The sequence below is a fragment of the Taudactylus pleione genome, unplaced genomic scaffold (genome assembly GCF_031769625.1).
Source record: "Taudactylus pleione unplaced genomic scaffold, aTauple2 ptg000155l, whole genome shotgun sequence".
Taxonomy (NCBI): Eukaryota; Metazoa; Chordata; class Amphibia; order Anura; family Myobatrachidae; genus Taudactylus; species Taudactylus pleione.
In genome coordinates, this window is record NW_028284557.1 from 7,918,125 (window position 1) to 7,924,124 (window position 6,000).

Consider the following 6,000-nt stretch of genomic DNA (forward strand, 5'->3'; position numbering starts at 1 on the left):
ACGGGACAGGTCCTGTTTGGCCCTCATCTGGACACAATTGTGGCCCCACAGGCAACAGCTACGTCTGCGTGTCTGCCATCGGATACAGTCCCATCGGGGTCTGGGGCTTCGTCTTTTCGGCCCTGTGAGGCCAGGGTAAGTCTAAAATACAGCTTTCCAAGACAGTCAGTAGCCAGGAAATCTGCTCAGCCATAAGAACAGGCTTGGAGTACAAGACGTCCTACTCCCAAGTTGGACTATAAGCCTTCAGCCTCACGGGACGGGCCTCCTCTCGGGGGACCCCAGAGTTGGAGGCCGGCTTCTCCAGTGTCTGACCACCATGGACACTGGGGTAAGAGAAGTATTTTCTTGAAGGTATGTCCTCTCCTCCCGGTAAAGGCCTCCCAGACGGTTTTTCGTTACATGTCTTCTGTCAATTCAAGACAAGGCCCTGTAATTTTTGAGGGTGTTACACTCTATGCTCCAGGCAGGAGTTATAGTACCTATTCCGTTGCCCCAAAGGGGAACAGGGTATTACTCCATCCCCTTTCTGGTACAGAAACCCAATGGGTCTTACCAGGACATCCTCAACCTCGACTCATTCAACAAATTCTTAAGGGTTCCTCGGTTCAGGAGGGGGACCCTGCATTCCATCATTCAATGGAGCCTGGGAATTTTGTGGTGTCGTTGGATATATTCAGGGTGACTACCTGAATATCCCTATTTTCTTAGCACACCAGTGTTTTCCTCAGGTTTGCAGTGGTCGATAAGCATTTCAGTTTCTGGCATTGCCCCTTGGTCTGGCTTCCGTGCCTCACGGTTTACCAGAGTTATGGCAGCCCACCTGCGGATGCAGGGGGTCCGCTTGTTACCCTATCCGGGTGACCTCCTGTTGTTACCAGGGTCTCCAGAGATACTTCAGTGCCATCTGCAACGGACAATATCTGTGTTGCTTCGTTACGGCTGACTGATAAACTGGAAATAGTACTCTCTGATTCCTCACAGAGGATGCTCCATATCCCAACATCTGAGGATCTTTGTGATTGAGGAAAAGATCTCTGCATTACAGGCAAAGGTACGCAGTTGCCTGCAGAGTCGCCGAGTGTCTATTCATTCGGCAATGTGGTTCCAGGGTGTCACTGTTCGACATGGTGGAGAGTACCCAGTTTCACTCTGAACCTCTAGAAAAAATTGATCCTCTCCGGATGGGATGGGTTGCCCCATAGGATAAAGTCAATAGTGCTTTCCCCGGAGGTTTGTCTCTCTCTGGCCTGGTGGCTGCGGAAAGCTCACCTAAACAAGGGGCACCCCCTTTGGAATTGCGGACAGGGTCCTTCTGACAACGGACGCCAGTATCCGTGGCTGGGAAGCAGTGATGGGTCCACACTTGTTCCAGGGCAGGTGGACACCAGCAGATTATGCACTTCCCATAAACATCTAAGAACTCTGAGCTGTATTCAAGGTTCTCCAGCATGCAGGACAGGTCCTCCACGGAAATACCGTGCAGGTACAGGCTGACAACGCCATCATGATGGCTTATGTAAACCACCTAGGAGGTTCCCGAAGTCGGGCGACACTAACAGTGGTGTCCCGAATTCTGGCTTGGGTGGAAGACTATATCCCTGCCATCATCGGCAGTGTTCATTCAGGAATCCTCAGATGGAAAGCAGGCTTTCTAAGCCGTCAAGACGTGCATTCAGGGAAATGTCCGCTTCATCAGGAGGTGTTCAATCTTCTGGTGAACAAGTGGAGCCTTTCAGAGATGAGACTCTTCTGGTAGACGTATGTAGGTCCTGTGGACCTTCCAAGTTGTGTACCTCGTCCCTCCATTATCCCTTCTTCCTCCAGTAATAGCAAGAAGAAGGCACGCTCCTGCTGATAGCTCCAGCGTGGGCCAAACGGCACTATTACACAGATCTTCAGAGCCTCTCAGTTAACACTCCGAAGCTGTTGCCTCTACGCCCGGACCTGTTGTCTCAGGATCCTGGCTGATACCCAGACCTGGGTTGTCTGTCCTTGACGGTGTGGCGGTGGAGACTGCCCTCTTAAGGTCTAGGGGTTTTCCAGCTCTATAGTTAACAGGGGTTCTGTCCATGCTATGAGCTCGGAAGCTTTTATCTGCAAGAATTTACCATCACGTATGGCATACTTTCTTTCAGTTGTGTCGCCCTAGAGGCTATGCTCCTCGGGTATACCGGATATCCAGAGTGTTGGCTTTCCTACAGTTGGGCTTAGATAACGGTCTTCGCCTTGCTTACCTGAAGGTGCAGGTTTCTGCCCTGTTAGTATGGCTTCATCGTAGGATTGCTACTCTTCCTGAGGTCCGCACCTTTGTGCAAGGTGTACATTATATTCAGCATCCCTTTGTTTCACCTGTGGCTCCTTGGGATTTGGCTGTTGTCCTTAGGGCTCTCCGAGGACCGCCATTTGATCCACTGGGCTCAGTGGATTTCAAATGACTTATGGCTAGGACTGTATTCCTTCTGGCCATTGATTTGGCCAGTAGGATTGCAGAATGGGGGGCTCTGTCATGTAGACCTTCCTTTTTCTCATCTTTCCTAGGAACAGGGCTGTGCTTCGCACTTGCCCTGGTTTTTTACCTACAGTGGTGTCTAGTTTCCACATCAATGAGGAAATTATAGTACCGGCCTTTACTTCCCCAGTCCTGTCTGCTGGTGAGGCCTCCTTGGATGTGGTACGGGCTCTATGAATTTAAGTTGACCGTACCAGTCCATTTAGGAAATCAGACTCTCGGTTTTGTCCTTTCTGGTTTCCATAAAAGGGTTGGCCTGCCACTACGCTAACTTTGGCAGGATGGATTCACAGGTCTTCCTGTTCCATCCTCTATTAAAGCTCTTCCACTAGGTCTGTGGGTCCTTCGTGGACAGCTCGACGTGGCACCTCAGCGGTTCAGCTGTGATTGGCAGTCACGTGGTCATCTGTCCATATTTTTGTAAGGTATTATGCTTTTGATACCTTCGCCTCTCAGGATGCGGGCGGCGGATTCTCCTTACAGCACATGAGCGTCCCCACCCTTAAAGGATACTGCTTTGGGACATCCCCAAGGTATCCTGTGGATACCCTATGGACCCTGAAGTAGAAAATATGAGATATGGTAAGAACTTACTCTTGTTATCTCTATTTCTACGAAGTCCATAGGGTTCCACAGGACTCCCGCCCTGTCGCACCTGTACTGCAGATGGGCTTTGATCTGGTCACCGGTTTCTCTGTCTCCTTCTGGTGAGAATGATTCTTGTGTGTTCCAGACTTTCTTCTCTCTTTGTTCTCCTCCTCCGGCCTATGGCTTGTTACGAAACTGAATTGCCTTGGCTTGGGGGTGGGGTATAGGAGAGGGACCCTGGTGCATCCTGGGAGGCTGAAAATTTAACTCTGTGGTGTCCGTGCCTGACGTCATCACCTATACCCAAGGTATCCTGTGGATACCCTATGGACTTCGTAGAAATAGAGATAACAAGGGTAAGTTCTTACCATATCTCATATTGTTTTGATCAACCATTACATCCAGTACGGCAGTGATTCCCAACCTCAGTCCTCTAGGCACACTAAAGGGGGGTATCCACTACAAGATCTTAAAATGACTGCACGATTACGACATTGTATTCGTTCAGTCGTTTGTCAGTCGTGTGATGAGCCTGCACTGAACGAGCAGTCGTTCAGTGCAGGGTCATCAATCATCTGGAAACATGCTGAACCTGACGATATAGTCAGGTTGACCAGCATGTTTGAAAGATGATAGATGTCTAAACGACCAGCAGGCACACACATCGCTGGTCGTTTTAGACACTTTTGCAAACGATTGAACGAACGATCGTTATCGTTCAACTTTAATCATCTAGTGGATACCCCCCTAAACAGTCCTGGTTTTAGTGATATCCATGCTTAAGCACAGATGGTTAAATCAAAATAACTAAGGTACTAATTAAGTCACCTGTGCTCAACTATGGTTATCCTTAAAACCTGGACTGTTAGTGTGCCTTGAGGACCGTGGTTGGGAACCCCTGCACTACGGCATCTAGACGGCTTTATTTATTATTATTTTTTTTAAGTAAGCAATAAGAACTTGCGCAAAGCAATGTTTTTTTCCCAGTACTGCAAGCCGAATGCGTAAGCAAATGGTTGTGACTAGTGTTATGCCATCTAGGCAAAAATGGCTTTGTTACTGAATGTTAACACCATTCCTGCCATGAGTGTTTTCTAAACCGGTGCTCAACATGGTCTGCAGCTCAAGAACTGTTGAAAAGTATTCTAGAAGAGGATAGTTTTTGTTTTCTTAGTCCTTTTACTTGTATGCTTTTGACCTAAATACACAGATTTTTTTTTTTTGTATTATTTACTTCTATGCTGGTTTTTATCAATTTTTTTTAGTTTAAAAAAAATAAATTGTTTTGCAGCTCACAAAAATAAGTTAATAAAACTGTGGGGAGATTTTCTCCAACAGTCATATAAGCTATTTTTATTTCGTCAGAACTGTGTAGTATAATAAATTAGCAAATAAGTAAATGTTTCAAGGACTGACTGGACTGTATTCCTTTGAATTAAAGCTATGGTCATGAGAGAAGACATTTTTTTCCCCTTGTATTTCAGGTTCTCTAAATAAACTAAGGGAGTCTGGCAAAGTAGAGTGTTCTTTAGCACAAAGTCTTCAAGTAGTACCACATTTGTAATTGGGAGATTGGGATGCATTCATGGTGGCGACATTCATAATGTGAACACCAGAATGTCGACATTCATGATGTTGCCATGATTAAAAAAGAAACTGTTGAAATTCCAGCCATGTGGACATAACATCAGTGTCGACATGAATATAGACATAATATACAGAACCTGTGGAGATCTTCTTGACATTGATTCTTTACCGTTGTCAAATGTAGTGCTTTTCACAGTAACGTCATGCATCTCATTCTTTTTGTGATTCCATGGTCACAGGGGTGGCATTGCTTAATTAAATTGTGTAGGCAAACTGACAGCTCTCATAAGAATCTAATACAAATTTAGAAATAACAAGAGATATGGTAAGAACTTACCTTTGTTATCTCTGTTTCTACGAAGTCCATAGGGTCCACAGGGTTGACCTTGGGGTTATAGCTGGAACAGGATCCATGGGCACCACACAGTTAAGCTTTTAGCTCCCAGGATGCACTTGGGTCCTCCTCTATACCCCGCCCCCGAGCCACAGGCACCTCAGTTGGTAAGCAGCCTAGGCCGGAGGAGAATATGGAACAGAGAGAAGGAAGACTGGAACACACAAGAAACCATACTCACAGCAATAGGAGACGGAAAACCGGTGACCAGCCACACAGCCCATTTGAAGCCAGGTGCGTCAGGGCGGGCGCCCTGTGGACCCTATGGACTTCGTAGAAACAGAGATAACAAAGGTAAGTTCTTACCATATCTCTTGTTTTCTACTTCAGGGTCCATAGGGGGTCCACAGGGTTGACCTTGGGGATGTCCCAAAGCAGTTCAACTAAGGGCGGGGACGCTCCTGTGCTGAAAGGAGCACCCGGCGCCCAAAGGAAGCATCCTGAGAGGCGAAGGTGTCATACGCTTAGAACCTCAAAAACGTTTGAATAGAAGACCAAGTGGCTGCCTTACACAGCTGAACAGCAGAAGCGCCACGTCTAGTAGCCCAAGAGGGACCCACAGAACGAGTGGAATGAGCCTTAACAGAGGCTGGCACAGGTAAACCCTCTTGTGCATAAGCCTCACAAATAACGGAACGAAGCCAACGGGCTAACGTTTGTTTGTTGGCAGGCCAACCCCTCTTGTGAAAACCAAAGAGGATAAACAAGGAATCAGACTTCCTAACCGAAGCCGTCCGGTCTACATAAATTCTAAGCGCCCGGACCACATCTAAGGAAGTCTCACCAGCTGAAAGATCAGGGGACTGAAAAGCTGGCACAACAAGTTCCTGATTAATGTGGAACTTCGAGACCACTTTGGGCAAAAACTCAGGACGAGTGCGGAGCACCGCTCTGTCCTGGTGAAAAATCAGGAAAGGAG